This window comes from Ranitomeya imitator, chromosome 4 (assembly GCF_032444005.1).
Source record: "Ranitomeya imitator isolate aRanImi1 chromosome 4, aRanImi1.pri, whole genome shotgun sequence".
Lineage (NCBI taxonomy): Eukaryota > Metazoa > Chordata > Amphibia > Anura > Dendrobatidae > Ranitomeya > Ranitomeya imitator.
The window spans coordinates 375,084,297-375,101,512 of NC_091285.1; positions in this window are offsets into that span (position 1 = coordinate 375,084,297).

Below are 17,216 nucleotides of genomic sequence, written 5' to 3' on the forward strand. Positions count from 1 at the left end.
CATGCATTTGCAAGCTTGGACTAACTACCAAACGTCCCTTAAGGTTGTAGCACCCTCGGCCAATGAAGCTAGTCATCAACGCAACATCCCTTCCGGCAGTGTAGGGCCACCATTTTGCGCACCACCTGCAGTATCTGTGCAGGTTTCTTTGCCAGGCCAAAGCAGTCAGGGTCAGGGAATCACCAGTTTCGTAGTAGGAAACACTGCATCTAGGGCACCGGCTGCAACAATACCATCTCCCACCGTCTCTCAGTCTGCCATGTCCACCGGCACCCCCGCTAGTTCCACGATCTCCAGCTCTCCAGTCCAGCTCACCCTACATGAGACTATGGTTAGAAAAAGGAAGTACTTAGCCTCGCATCCGCGTACACAGGGTTTGAACGCCCACATAGCTAGACTAATCTCGTTAGAGATGATGCCCTACCGGTTAGTTGAAAGCGAAGCTTTCAAAGCCCTGATGGACTACACTGTACCACGCTATGAGCTACCCAGTCGACACTTTTTTTCCAGAAAAGCCAGCCCAGCCCTCCACCAGCATGTTAAAGAGCGCATCGTCCATGCACTCAGGCAATCTGTGAGCACAAAGGAGCACCTGACAACAGATGCATGGACCAGTAGGCATGGCCAGGGACGTTACGTGTCCATCACGGCACACTGGGTGAATGTTGTGGATGCAGGGTCCACAGGGGACAGCAAGTTTGGGACAGTTCTGCCTAGCCCACGGTCTAGGAAACAGTTGGCTGTAGCCGTTCGCACCCCCTCCTCCTCCTCCTCGTCCTCCTGCAGAAGCGAGAGCTCGTCCACAGACCGCAGTCGCACAACCACTCCATCCGCAGCTGCCACTGTTGCACACCAGGTCTCCCATTATGGGGCAGCTACTGGCAAACGTCAGCAGGCTGTATTGGCTATGAAGTGTTTGGGCGACAACAGACACACAGCGGAAGTTCTGTCCGAGTTCTTGCAGAAAGGAACGCAGTCGTGGCTGGGCACTGTAGATCTTGAGGCAGGCAAGGTAGTGAGTGATAACGGAAGGAATTTCATGGCTGCCATCTCCCTTTCCCAACTGAAACACATTCCTTGCCTGGCTCACACCTTAAACCAGGTGGTGCAGTGCTTCCTGAAAAGTTATCCGGGGTTATCCGACCTGCTCCTCAAAGTGCGTGGACTTTGCTCACATATCCGCCGTTCGCCCGTACACTCCAGCCGTATGCAGACCTATCAGCGTTCTTTGAACCTTCCCCAGCATCGCCTAATCATAGACGTTGCAACAAGGTGGAACTCAACACTGCACATGCTTCAGAGACTGTGCGAACAGAGGCGGGCTGTTATGTTTTTGTGGGAGGATACACATACACAGGCAGGCAGTAGGATGGCAGACATGGAGTTGTCAGGTGTGCAGTGGTCGAAGATTCAAGACATGTGTCAAGTCCTTCAGTGTTTTGAGGAATGCACACGGCTGGTTAGTGCAGACAACGCCATAATAAGCATGAGCATCCCCCTAATGCGTCTGCTGATGCAAAGTTTGACGCACATAAAGGATCAGGCGTCTGCAGCTGAGGAAGAGGAAAGCCTTGATGACAGTCAGCCATTGTCTGGCCAGGGCAGTGTACAGGACGAGGTAGCGGGCGAAGAGGATGAGGAGGACGAGGAGGATGATGGGGATGATTATATTTTTAATGAGGAAGCTTTTCCGGGGCCACTGGAAATTGTTGGCGCGGCAAGGCCGGGTTCTGGTTTTTGGAGGGACACAAGTGACGTGGATTTGCCTGAAACTGCCCCTCAACCAAGCACAACCGCAGATTTGAGAACTGGAACTTTGGCCCACATGGCGGATTATGCCTTACGTATCCTCAAAAGGGACACACGCATTACTAAAATGATGAATGATGACGATTACTGGTTGGCCTGCCTCCTTGATCCTCGCTATAAAGGCAAATTGCAAAATATAATGCCACATGACAACTTGGAAATAATATTAGCAACCAAACAATCAACTCTTGTTGACCGTTTGCTTCTGGCATTCCCTGCACACAGCGCCCGTGATCGTTCTCACACGAGCTGCAGGGGCCAGCAGACCAGAGGTGTTAGAGGGGCAGAAATCAGAAGTGGCGTTGGCCAGAGGGGTTTTCTGACCAGGTTGTGTAGTGATTTTGCTATGACCGCAGACAGGACAGGTACTGCAGCATCAATTCAAAGTGACAGGAGACAACATTTGAAGACACAAAAGAGAATAGTAAAACCAAAAACACTCAGTTTGAAAAAATGTTGCAGTAATCCGCCAGTGCTAGTAAAAGATGTAAAAAACAGGGTATTTGGTTGATACGTTTTTTGCAAAAAATGTATACTAAGCTGCTCTACCAATCTTCACGGTATACCCTTATCAGAGCAGTCCTAACTAATGTATGCAATCCCTATCTGATGTATTTAAAAACCTGATCATCTGTATATAACCTGTGTGAACAGGGTTCAGAGAGGAAAAATCCATGTGTGCATACAGGGTAGAACAGCTTTTGTGCAGATAGCCCAAGAGGAGTGGTGGAACTCCCCAGTCTTGTAGACACAAGAGAACAATTATGGAAACAGGAACACATGGGCTACTTGCACAGTGAACAAGTCTGTATGATCATGTTCACACACCACCAAGAAACCTGAAGACACAAAAGAGAATAGTAAAACCAAAAACACTCAGTTTGAAAAAATGTTGCAGTAATCCGCCAGTGCTAGTAAAAGATGTAAAAAACAGGGTATTTGGTTGATACGTTTTTTGCAAAAAATGTATACTAAGCTGCTCTACCAATCAGGACAGGTATTGCTGCATTAATTCAAAGTGACAGGAGACAACATTTGTCCAGTATGGTTACAAACTAATATTCATCCCTTATCGACGTTCTCCCTCAACCGTCATTCCCATTTGGTTTACTGGGCATCCAAATTAGACACCTGGCCAGAATTGGCAGAATATGCATTGCAGGAGCTTGCTTGCCCGGCAGCTAGTGTCCTATCAGAAAGAGTATTCAGTGCTGCAGGTTCAATACTAACAGAAAAAAGGACTCGTCTGGCTACCCAAAATGTAGATGATCTAACCTTCATTAAAATGAACCACAACTGGATTTCGAAATCTTTTGCCCCACCTTGCCCGGCTGACACCTAGCTTTCCTTTGAAAAGGTCTTGCCTGTGGACTATTCTGAATGACTTTTCCAATCTCGTAATTTTCTGCACCTGATTGTCCAGCATACGACATGTTCACACCTCACTAAATGACCAAACTCCCCACACGGAGCCGTGGTATCGCCACTTGGCGCCAGCACCCGTGAGAGTGCTGTTTGTCTGAAGAGGTGGGTGTGCCCACTTTGGTCGACGGCACTGCCACTGGGTCCCTCATAGTACAATAAAGTGTCTCTGGCGGTGGTGGTGCGCACCCAACGTCAGACACACCGTTGTAATATGAGGGGCCCTGGGCCTGTACCGCCGGCCACAAGACAGTTCCCCCCCCCAGCTCAAACAGTGCTCTACCACTTGCAAAATTATCTCTCACAGCTCCACCAATGTTTAGTCTATGCGCTGACATCCTTCAATGCCTGGCACTGACAATACCATTGTATTGACATTTTTGTTATGTTGGGCCTTCGAAGCCTGTCTGCGGTCCCTCCTTCCACTAGGCCTCCACTGACCATTGTACTGCTGCCCGTGTACCCCTGGAACCAATTTTAAATTGCCAACAGCCCTATTTTTTTATGTTAGGCCTTCGAAGCCTGTCTGCGGTCCCTCCTTCCACTAGGCCTCCACTGACCATTGTACTGCTGCCCTTGTACCACTGGAACCAATTTTAAATTTCCAACAGCCCTATTTTTTTATGTTAGGCCTTCGAAGCCTGTCTGCGGTCCCTCCTTCCACTAGGCCTCCACTGACCATTGTACTGCTGCCCGTGTACCCCTGGAACCAATTTTAAATTGCCAACAGCCCTATTTTTTTATGTTAGGCCTTCGAAGCCTGTCTGCGGTCCCTCCTTCCACTAGGCCTCCACTGACCATTGTACTGCTGCCCTTGTACCACTGGAACCAATTTTAAATTGCCAACAGCCCTATTTTTTTATGTTAGGCCTTCGAAGCCTGTCTGCGGTCCCTCCTTCCACTAGGCCTCCACTGACCATTGTACTGCTGCCCGTGTACCCCTGGAACCAATTTTAAATTGCCAACAGCCCTATTTTTTTATGTTAGGCCTTCGAAGCCTGTCTGCGGTCCCTCCTTCCACTAGGCCTCCACTGACCATTGTACTGCTGCCCGTGTACCCCTGGAACCAATTTTAAATTGCCAACAGCCCTATTTTTTTATGTTAGGCCTTCGAAGCCTGTCTGCGGTCCCTCCTTCCACTAGGCCTCCACTGACCATTGTACTGCTGCCCTTGTACCACTGGAACCAATTTTAAATTGCCAACAGCCCTATTTTTTTATGTTAGGCCTTCGAAGCCTGTCTGCGGTCCCTCCTTCCACTAGGCCTCCACTGACCATTGAACTGCTGCCCGTGTACCCCTGGAACCAATTTTAAATTGCCAACAGCCCTATTTTTTTATCTTAGGCCTTCGAAGCCTGTCTGCGGTCCCTCCTTCCACTAGGCCTCCACTGACCATTGTACTGCTGCAGTTGTACCACTGGAACCAATTTTAAATTGGCAACAGGCCTATTTTTGTTATGTTAGGCCTTCGAAGCCTGTCTGCGGTCCCTCCTTCCACTAGGCCTCCACTGACCATTGTACTGCTGCCCTTGTACCACTGGAACCAATTTTAAATTGCCAACAGCCCTATTTTTTTATGTTAGGCCTTCGAAGCCTGTCTGCGGTCCCTCCTTCCACTAGGCCTCCACTGACCATTGTACTGCTGCCCGTGTACCCCTGGAACCAATTTTAAATTGCCAACAGCCCTATTTTTTTATGTTAGGCCTTCGAAGCCTGTCTGCGGTCCCTCCTTCCACTAGGCCTCCACTGACCATTGTACTGCTGCCCTTGTACCACTGGAACCAATTTTAAATTGCCAACAGCCCTATTTTTTTATGTTAGGCCTTCGAAGCCTGTCTGCGGTCCCTCCTTCCACTAGGCCTCCACTGACCATTGTACTGCTGCCCGTGTACCCCTGGAACCAATTTTAAATTGCCAACAGCCCTATTTTTTTATGTTAGGCCTTCGAAGCCTGTCTGCGGTCCCTCCTTCCACTAGGCCTCCACTGACCATTGTACTGCTGCCCTTGTACCACTGGAACCAATTTTAAATTGCCAACAGCCCTATTTTTTTATGTTAGGCCTTCGATGCCTGTTTGCGGTCACTCCTTCCACTAGGCCTCCACTGACCACACCACTGCTGCCCGTGTACCCATGGAACCAATTTAAAATTGCCTACAGCCATCTGGTATTATGTTAGGCCTTCGAAGCCTGTCTGCGGTCCTTTCTTCCAATAGTTCTCCACTGACCAGACCAATGCTGGCCGTGTACCCCTGGAACCCAGCTGAAAGGGCATGTAGCCTCCTTTTTTTCTTTGTTTTATATTTAGAAAGCCCAGATGAACTACGCTGTGCAACGGTTCAAGCTACCCAGTCGACATTTCTTTTGCGAGAAAAGCCATCCCAGCCCTCCAGCGGCATGAAAAAGTCTGCATTGTCATAGCACTCAGGCAATCAAACAGTAGAAAGGTGCACCTGACAAGAGACGCATGGACCAGTAGGCATGTCCACAAAAAGTTACGTGTCCATTACGGCGCACTGGGTTAATGTGTTGGATGCATGGTTCACAGGGGACAGCCTACAAAGTCTGTCTGCAGTCCCTAATTCCAATTTTCCTCCGCTGACCACACCACTGCTGCCCGTGTACCCCTGGAACCAATTTTACAGTGTCTACAGCCTAATTTTGTTATGTTAGGCCTACTACGCCTGTCTGCGGTCCCTCCTTCCAATACTCGTCCACTGACCACACCACTGCTGCCCGTGGACCCCTGGAACCTATTTTTAATTGCATAGAGCATCCTTTTTTTAATAGTAGGCGTACAAAGTCTGTCTGCGGTCCACTATTGAAATTGTCCTCCACTGCCCAGAGCACTGCTGCTTGTGTACCCCTGTAACTTTTTTAAGCTGCAGTGAGCCACATTTTTGGTTTAAGTCCTACTACCTGTGTCTGTCTGCGCCACTCAATTCAGCTGTGTTCCTTTGAAAAAAGCTGAGCGTCAATAGTCTTGTTTTCAGCCTCTAGGATTTTTAAAACTGCATTGGGGGTACAACTTTGGTAGGGCCTACTAATGGTGTCTGCCTCCCCAAGGTGTGCCCCAGGTTTCCTCGCCATTGCTTCGATCTTAATGCTCTCGTTTAGTAGTTGTTGGAAACTACGCTGCATTAGGCCTACAAATTGGGTATGGGGTGTAGAGAGATGGTGTGTTCCACTCCAAGGTGTTCTCCAGGTTGCCTTTCCTGAGCTTCGATCTTCCGGCTCTCGTTTAGTAGTTGTTGGAAACTACGCTGCATTAGGCCTACAAATTGGGTATGGGGTGTAGAGAGACGGTGTGTTACACTCCAAAGGGGTTCCCCAGGTTTCCTCTCCATTGCTTCGATCTTCTGGCTCTCGTTTAGTAGTTGTTGGAAACTACAGTGCATTAGGCCTACAAATTGGGTATGGGGTGTAGAGAGATGGTGTGTTCCACTCCAAGGTGTTCCCCAGGTTTCCTCGCCATTGCTTCGATCTTCCTGCTCTCGTTTAGTAGTTGTTGGAAACTACACTGCATTAGGCCTACAAATTGGGTATGGGGTGTAGAGAGATGGTGTGTTACACTCCAAGGTGTTCTCCAGGTTGCCTTTCCTGAACTTCTATCTTCAGGCTCTCATTAAATTGTGGTTAAATGGAACAACTGCATTTGGCGTACTAGTTGGTTTGGGGCCTACTATCGGTGTCTGCCACTCCTTGCTGTTCTCCTGGTTTCCTGTCCTGAAATTCCATTTTCAGGCTCTCGTTAAGTAGTTGTTAATGTTAGACTGCATTTGGCCTACTAGTTGGGTTGGGGCCTACTATCGGTGTCTGCCACTCCTTGCTGTTCTCCTCCACTGAACAAAGCTGTGCCGCCTGTTTACTACGGTAACCAATTTTGAACTGCATTTCGACTACTTACTGATTTGGGCCTACTCTCTGTGTCAGCCTCTCATTCCAGTTGTCCTCCACTGCAATGCCCCCTGGTTAGTCCTGTGTTACCAATTTTTAACTGCATTTAGCCAACTTTATTCTTCGGGCCTATATCTGTGTTTCCTCCTCATCCTGCCCATTGCCCAGCCAGTGATAGATGAGTCTGCTGGTACATTGACCCGTGCACGCTACACAGCAAGATTGTGACCCTGCTGAAAGTCAGGTTCCTCTTCCCGCATACCATACCACCTTACACGGGGACAAAGAGGAAGGTGCAGATGAAAGTGCAGGTTCCTTCATCAGGTGGGGGGAGGAATACTAGTTGGCGACGTCACTGGCACAGGGCCTCTCATAGTACGCAAAAGTGTTGCTGCCGGTGGGAGGCGCCCCCGCCGTGCAAACACACCGCTGTACTTTGAGGGGCCCTGTGCCAGTGCCAATGCCGACGAGTGGGCCCCCCCTGCTTGCTCAGGATCACAGCACTTGCAAAGTTGAAATACTTACCTCTCCCTGCTCCACTGCCGTGACGTGGTCCAGATTTACTGGGCCCACTAATTACTTGAACCAGCCCTACCCCCCACAACTTTAGCCAAATGACCCCCAATTTCAAATGCCTTCCAATTATTATAAGCTAAATTACGATTGACAAGCTTCTGTAACAAGAATGGATGTTTTTGCCATTAAAATGGGCAGTGTAGGTGTTTTCCTGGCCTCCACTCACTGCCGACTATGCTCCCCCATTGACTTGCATTGGGTTTCGTGTTTCGGGCAATACCCGACTTTTCGCCATAATCGGCCGATTCCACTCGACTCGACTTCTAAGATAGTCGGGTTTCGCGAAACACGACTCGACTCTAAAAAGGTCAAGGTCGCTCAACCCTACTCATAACCAGATTCAAGAAGTGTATTAAACCTTCAAGGGCTTAATAGAAACTAAATCAACGAGGAATGAAAAAATGAACATTGAACATTTTTTCACAAAACATTTACTTTAACCCATAACTTATTTTCGCAAGGTTAACATGAGAAAATGGACCCTAAAATATGTTGTTCAGCTTCTCTTGAGTAAGCTGTGGTGTGCCTAAACAGTAGAAACACCCCTCAAGTGACACTATTTTGAAAACAAGACCCCTTAAGGAATGTATGTAGATGAGTGGTGAGCACCTTGAACTCACCAGGTGTTTCACAGAAGTTTATAATGTAGAGCTGTGAAAATAAAAATTCACATTTTACCCACAAAAAATATATTTTTAACCCCCATTTTTTTATTCTCACAAGGGTAGAAAATGGACCTGAAAATTTATGGTGCAGTTTCTCCTGAGTATGCCAATACCCCATATGTGGGGGAATACTACTATTTGGGGGCACTGCAGGTCTTGCAAGGGAAAGAGCACGGTTTGACCTTTTAAAAGCAAAAATGGCTGGAATCAAGAGCAGACCCCATGTTGCATTTGGAGAGCTTCTGATGTGCGTAAACAGTAGAAACCACCCAAAGGTGACCCCATTTTGAATACTCAAAAAATGTATCAAGATATGTAGAGAGCACTGTGAACTCCCAGTTGCTTCACAGATACTTACAACATAGAGCTATGAAAAAAATCACATTTTACACACAAAAAAGTATTTTAGCCACAATATTTTTTATTTTCACAAAAGAAACAGGAGAAATTGGACCCCAAAATTTGTTGTGCAATTTCTCCTGACTACACCGATACCCCAGATGTGGGGGAATTCTACTATTTGGGAGCACTGTAAGTCTCGGAAGGGAAGGAGCACTGTTTGACCTTTTGAATGCAAAAATGGCTTGAATCGAGAGTTGATGCAATGTCATGTTTGGAGAGGTCCTGATGTGCCTAAACATTGGAAAACCCAAACAATTGACCCCATTTTGAAAACTAGACCACTGAAGAAATGTATTTAGATGGGTGTTGAACACTTTGAACAAACAGGTGTTTCACAGACGTTTATAATGTAGGGCTATGAAAATAAATAATCACATTTAACCAACAAAAATGCCCCAATTTTTTTAATTTTCACAGGGGTAACAGGAAAAAATGGAACCCCAAAAAATCATTGCGCAATTTCTTCTGAGTATGCTTATACCCTATATGTGGAGGAAAATATCTGTTTGGACGCACGGCAGGGCTTGGAACAGAGACTTTGATGGAATGGTCTGTGGGTGTTATGTTGTATTTGAAGAGCCCCTGATATGCCTAAACAGTGAAAAAAAACACAAATTTCCATATATTGGAAACTACCCCCTCAAGGATTTTATCCAGGGATATAATGACCATTTTAAACCCTTAGGTACTACACAGAATTTGATGACATTAGGTCATATTGAAAATTTTCATTTTTTTCGCAAAAATGTTGCTTTAGCCCCAAATTTGTAATTTTAACAATTTATAATAGGAGAAAACAGATCCCATAATTTGTTGTGCAAAGTGCCCCGGATGCGAAGATACCCCATATGGCCACATGTTTGGCATCATTGTAGTGGGGAGAATGCACTTACCTATTTATGGAGTGTGTGTCGACTCGAAGCACAAGCTGGGCACAATACTTGGGGGGCTAGACTGGAAGATTTGTAATTCTCCAAAAAAGAAAAAGCCTGGCGTGGATGTTATAAAATAGTCACTGCAACCATAGATGAATTTATTCAAAGGTGCAATTTCTATAATGGGATCAAATTGGGTTTTTTTCTGCTGTTCTGGCACCTTTGGGGCTCTGAAAATATCACCCGCAAACTATTCTAGCAAAATCTGTTCTCCAAAAGACAAATAATGCTCCTTCCTTCTTATCCCTGACATATGGCCTAACAGTAGTTTCTGATAACATATGGGGTATCATTGCATTAGGGAGAAATTGCCCAATAAATTGTGTGATCTAGTTGCACCTATTATCCCTTGTGCACAAATGTTCAGCAAATACAAAAATCACATTTTTACTACTAAAATATAACTCAAGTAATCCAAGTCTCAATGTTATAAAATTCTGTGAAGCGTCTATGAGTTCAAAATAAAAAATAACATAAATCTGGTATCGCTGTAATTACTCCGACCCGAAAAATAATTCCCACTTATCATTTATACTGTACGGAGAAGAAGGCGAAAGATAAAAATAAGAAATATTCTAGTACTGCTATCTATTTGTTCATTCTACCTCCCAAAAATCAGAATAGGGCTCAGCTCACATTCATCCTGCTCTCTCTGCTGATTGCTTATGTCACGGTTACCATGCAAATTCCCCAAATCCGTGATTCAGACAAAATCCCCTATGGAACCACTCATTTATGAGGCAGATGGTTAGGGTTGGCGGAACACACCGAATATATATATATATATATATATATATATATATATATATATATATGAGACAGTAGGTGCGTTCGCAACCCAGGATCCACGGTGCAGGAAAGAAACCTGCTGCTAGTAACAGGCGGTACTGCATGGCGGTATAAGCGAACTCTGTTACTTCACAGATTCACTATGAAAAGAGAACGCCGTGCCCTGTTAACCTCACAGGAGATCACAGCAACCTAATGGAGCCAACAGTGGTCATGCAGTCAGAATAGCACACAAGCAACTCCTCTCTGGCGGAGCCGGAATTCTAATGGCTATACGCCAGCTCTGAATCCACATACACAAAACTCCTCACTGGAGGTGACGGTATTCTAGGGGCTTACTTCAGACTAACCCTGACCACATACAACCATGACCACACTGGAGTTGAGCCCATAGCAAAGGTTTGATACTAGCACGTGGCCGTGCGACCATGCAAACCTTTTATAGTTTTAGCACTCAAGGACCTTCCTAGTGGTCCAACAGGAACCTATTCAGGACCTGCGCATATGACCCCCGACCTCCAATGTGAGGTCATCCCATGGGCATGCCCAGTATGGGAAAAGCAGGACTTAGTCCCAGAAAGATCTGCTCACTGCTGACCAGCGCTGGCTACAAAGGCAGAGCCTGGAAGAACAGTAGTAACCAGTCGCCCAGTATCAGCCTGAGTCAGATGGTGGAATCGATGTTTCCACAGAGCAGGCTCCACTGCAGCTGGAGGAATGGGAGACCGCAGCGGAGATGGTTTGAGATTCCCCCTTTGCAGAGGTGGGAACTTGACACCTTGGCAGAAGAGAGATTTAACTCAATACTGAGAAGATGACAAAGCTCTCTCCAGAACCGAGACGCAAACTGGGGACCCCGATCACTGACAATTTTGTACGGCATACCGTGAAGGCGGAAGATATGTTTAATAAACAATGCTGCCAATGCCCGTGCAGAAGCTAGCCGAGGAAGTGGCACCAAATGCACCATTTTAGAAAAATGGTCGGTGATTACCCAAATGATGGTATAGCCACGTGACTTGGGCAAACCCACCACAAAGTCCATCCCGACCATCTCCCAGGGTCTGTCTGCCACTGGCAGAGGGTATAACAAACCATCTGGCTGTTGTCGGAGAGACTTAATTTGGCACAAGAGACACATGCCCGAACATAGTCTCCGACGTCACGAACCATATGTGGCCACCAGTACATTCTCGCCAGCAACTCAGATGTCCTCTTTGCCCCAAAGTGTCCACCCACCCTGGACGAATAAGCCCAAGAGAGAACATCCGGTCACAAATTGATGGGAACAAAAGTCTTGCCCGGAGGCACAGACTCTAGCGAAACTGGAGCTACGGTTCTCAGACTCTCCGAAGGGACAATAAGCCGAGGCTCCTCTTCCTCCTCCTAAGTTGACACAAGGGAGCGAGAGAGCGTCAGCACGAATGTTCTTCTCCCTGGCGAGATATTGGAGAGTGAAGTGGAACCGAGAGATGAACAAGGGCCATCTAGCCTGACAAGAATTCAGCCGCTGGGCTGTACGCAAATAGACCAAATTTTTGTGGTCCATGAAGACTTGGAAGGGAAACCGAGCACCTTCCAAAAAGTGTCTCCACTCCGAAAAGGCCAACTTCATTGCTAGCAACTCCCTATTCCCGATGGAGTAATTTCTCTCCGCTGGTGTGAAGGTCTTTGAGAAGAAGAAGCATGGATGCTTCTGACGTTCAGCATCCTTTTGATAGAGGACTGCTTCAGCACCAACGGATGAGGCATCCACCTCCATTAGGAATGGCTTATCCACATCGGGATGATGTAAAATGGGAGCGCTAGCAATATGAGACTTTATAGAAGTGAAGGCCATGGAGACCTCTTCCGACCACAATTTGGGATTCGCTCCCTTCTTGGTGAGTGATACCAAGGGAGCTACCAAAGTTGAGAAGTGGGGACTGAACTGGCAATAGTAATTTATGAACCCCATAAAGCGCTGCACCGTTTTAAGAGAATGGGGTTCTTGCCAGTCCACTACAGCCTGTAGTTTGGCAGGATCCATAGCCAATCCCTGGGCGGAGATGATATAGCCCAGGAAAGGTAAAGACTCCTGCTCAAACACACACTTCTCCAACTTTGCATAAAGGGAATTCACCCGTAAGAGTTCGAAGACTCTGCCAACATCTCTCCGTTGGGAGTCAATATCTGGAGAGAAGATGAGAATATCATCCAGATAGACTACGACCGAAGTGGAAAGCATATCCCGGAAGATATCGTTGACAAAGTCCTGAAAAATGTCTGGGGCATTACAGAGCCTGAAGGGCATCACCAGATACTCATAGTGCCCATCCCTGGTATCAAAAGCCGTTTTCCATTCGTCCCCCTCACGGATGCGAATCAGGCACCCAGCAGATCTAGTTTGGTGAATACCTTTGCTCCCTTTAGCCTGTCAAAGAGCTCAGAAATCAGGGGCAACGGGTACTTATTTTTAATGGTGATGGCATTAAGACCCCTGTAATCGATGCAAAGACGTAATTCCCCATTCTTCTTCTGTACGAAGAAGAATCCCGCCCCTACAGGAGACACTGACTTCCTAATGAACCCTTTTGCCAAATTCTCCTGGATGTATTGAGACACAGCCTCCGTCTCAGGGAGAGAGCGGGGATATACCCTTCCCCGAGGAGGTTCAGCTCCAGGCAAGAGATCAATAGGACAGTCGTAGGGGCGATGAGGCGGTAGAGTTTCTGCAGCCTTTTTAGAGACTACGTCTGCATAGCACCAATAGCACTTGGGAAGAGAAGAAAGGTCTGCGGGTACCTCGGTAGTAGAAACTTGTACACACTCACTCACACACCTGCCCACACAAGACTTACTCCAACCCAATATTCTCCCTGAGGACCACTCAATATGTGGGGAGTGGAAACGGAGCCAGGGTATTCCAAGTAAAATCTCATCCATTCCCTCGGGAAGGACAAGAAGGGAAATAATCTCCTGGTGGGAAGGGGACATGGACAACGAGAATGGCACAGTCTGGTGTGTGATTTGAAATGGAAGTGTCGACCCATTCACAACTCTAACTGTTACAGGTTTGGCGAGCATTACTAGTGGTATAGCGTGGCGCAGAGCAAAAGCAGAGGACATGAAATTTCCCTCTGCTCCTGAATCCACACAAAGCTCGACTGCTAGAGTGGAAGAGCCTAACAGGATTGTCCCTTTAAAGGACAGTTTGGAGGAAAATGCAGCTGTGTCTAGTGAACCTCCCCCAATGGTTACTAGACGCGATCGTTTCCCGACCGCCATGGACATTTATTGGCGTAATGTCCTAGTTGGTGACAATTTTTACAAACCACGGGTACTCGAGCGGCCTGAGATTTAGGTCCCGCTCGAGAAACCTCCATGGGCTCATGGGAGTCGGATGCCAAAACAGGAGACTCAAGTGGTCTGGCGAAGGTGGGAGCCAGCCGAAACCTCTGCCTACACTGGGTCCGCTCTAACCTCTGCTCATGAAAAACGAGATCAATGCGGGTAGATACAGAAATAAGCTCCTCCAGTGTGGCGGGTATCTCCCTGGTGGCCAAGGCATCCTTCAAGTGGTCTGCCTGTCCCTTCCAGAACACCGGAATTAGAACTTTGTCTGGCCACTCTAACTCTGAAGCTAGAGTCCAGAACTGGACGGCAAACTGGCTGACCACGGACGAGCCCTGAGTAATAGTCAACAACTGGAAGCGGGAGACGGGATATAGTCAGAGCAGGGGTCGCAGCGGACAAACTGGCTGTGGCTACACTTGCAGCCTGAACAGCAACAGCAGTGACATCCACAGCTGAGGTTGAACGCTCTAGAGCCGCCAACCTTCCCTCCAGCTGTTGGATGTACCACTGTAAACGCTGATCGTCCGCTATTTACTAGCCAGACCCTGGCGCTAGTGTTCTGTTAGGACTGGCGGAACGCACCAAGTATAAGGTGAAATAATATTAGGTTCGTTCGCAGTCCGGGGTCCACAGTGCAGGTGAAAACCTGCTGCTAGTAAATGGCAGCACTATATGGCGGTGGAAGAGAACCCTGTTAAGCCACAGGACCGCAATACCACACTAAAGAGCGCAAGCTAAGAGTCACCGAACTCAGTCCCAAGACTCGGGGTTGAAGTCCATTCAGACTAATTGCGCACAACACCGCAACTGGGTGTATTAGGTAACTAATAGAAATAGTTTTAGAGCACCGAAGTGCGAACTGTGCCGTGCTGGCAGACACCAACAAGTACCCGGACGTGGGTTAGGAAGCGCACTACTGGCGTGTGGCGCCGCACTGGCGGTCACAGCAATGGACGCTGATTCGTGTGTAACACTTTGTGAGGATAGTCGGGCGCTAGATAGCAGCCATACACCTTACGCGAGCAGTCATTCAATAGGGTGGGTTATTTAAAGGACAACTTGCACTCATCAACATACACACGTATACAATTGTACACTAGAGCATGGCCGTGCGGTCATGCGAAGCTTATATAGCTGCAGCACGTATAGGACCGTCCAAAAAAGGACCAATGGGAAGCTGCCACAGAAGTTTAGCACCTTCATGACCTTCCAGGAGGACCATTGGGAACCGCTGCAGCATCTGAGCATGTGACCCTCAATCTCCAATGGGAGATCTCACCCTGGGTATGCTCAGAAGGGAAAAAGCAGGACTTAGTCCCAAAAGCGTCTGCTCGCCGCTGCCCAGCACTGGCTTTAATGGCAAAAGCTGGAAAAGCAACAGCAAGCCTAAGCAGAGAGTGAGACTGAGCCAGACGCAAGGACCGATGTCTCCGCCGAGCAGGTTCCACTGTGGCAGGAGAAGAATGGGAGACCGCAGCAGAAACGGCCTGAGATTCCCCCTGTGCAGAAGCGGGAACTCGACCCTTAACACTCAGTTTCACCGGCGGAGCGCCTGATGGTGACTCTAAGGTAAGCCATTTTTATTGTATCTCCTACCGTTAAAGCACACTTATAACTGTAATATTGTTGCTGGTATTTTTAATAATTATTTTTATTGTATCTCCTACTGTTAATGCTGACTTGTAACTGTAATGTTATTGCTGGTATTTTGTACTAATTATTGTCTTGCTTTTTTCACAGATTCCTTGCAACTGGAGAATCCCCTTTGTCACTACATTTTCAGTTCAGCCTTGGGATTTCTACGATATCGGGAATTGTGAAGCACACCTGCCGTTCATTGTCGGGCTCTTTACATGGCAATTTTATACCACATCCCACAACGGAGAGTTGTCAGTTTTCCAGTGAACGGGAAACATATCCGCATCGACAAACCTGCTACATCTGGATCTGAATATTTTAACAACAAAAAAAATTCTCCATTGCTCTCATGGCCATCGCAGATGCAGAATACAAATTTATAGCGGTCGATATTGGACCTATGGCCGCTCCAATGATTCCAAAGTTTTCAAAGTGTCAGCAATAAGGCGTCATCTCTATGGAAACACCTTCCAATTTCCACCACCAAGACCGCTGCCTGAAACCTCGGGGCCACCAATGCCGCTTGTATGTGTTGGAGATGAAGCGTTCCAACTCTCGGAACACCTGCTGAAGCCATACTCAAGTAGTGGATTGACACCAACTAAGAGAGTTTTTAACCCCTTTACCCCCAAGGGTGGTTTGCACGTTAATGACCAGGCCAATTTTTACAATTCTGACCACTGTCCCTTTATGAGGTTATAACTCCGAAACGCTTCAACGGATCCTGGTGATTCTGACATTGTTTTCTCGTGACATATTGTACTTCATGATAGTGGTAAAATTTCTTTGATAGTACCTGCGTTTATTTGTGAAAAAAACGGAAATTTGGCGAAAATTTTGAAAATTTCGCAATTTTCAAACTTTGAATATTTATGCAATTAAATCACAGAGATATGTCACACAAAATACTTAATAAGTAACATTTCCCACATGTCTCCTTTACATCAGCATAATTTTGGAACCAATTTTTTTTTTTGTTAGGGAGTTATAAGGGTTAAAAGTTGACCAGCAATTTCTCATTTTTACAACACCATTTTTTTTTAGGGACCACGTCTCATTTGAAGTCATTTTGAGGGGTCTATATGATAGAAAATGCCCAAGTGTGACACCATTCTAAAAACTGCACCCCTCAAGGTGCTCAAAACCACATTCAAGAAGTTTATTAACCCTTCAGGTGTTTAATAGGAATTTTTGGAATGTTTAAATAAAAATGAACATTTAACTTTTTTACACAAAAAATTTACTTCAGCTCCAATTTGTTTTATTTTACCAAGGGTAACAGGAGAAATTGGACCCAAAAAGTTGTTGTCCAATTTGTCCTGAGTACGCTGATACCCCATATGTGGCAGTAAACCACTGTTTGGGCGCATGGGAGAGCTCGGAAGGGAAGGAGCGCTATTTGACTTTTCAATGCAAAATTGACAGGAATTGAGATGGGACGCCATGTTGCGTTTGGAGAGCCACTGATGTGCCTAAACATTGAAACCCCCCACAAGTGACACCATTTTGGAAAGTAGACCCCCTAAGGAACTTATCTGGATGTGTGGTGAGCACTTTGACCCACCAAGTGCTTCACAGAAGTTTATAATGCAGAACCGTAAAAATAAAAAATCATATTTTTTCACAAAAATTATATTTTTGCCCCCAATTTTTTATTTTTCCAAGGGTAAGAGAAGAAATTGGACCTCAAAAGTTGTTGTCCAATTTGTCCTGAGTACGCGGATACCCCATATGTGGCAGTAAACCAC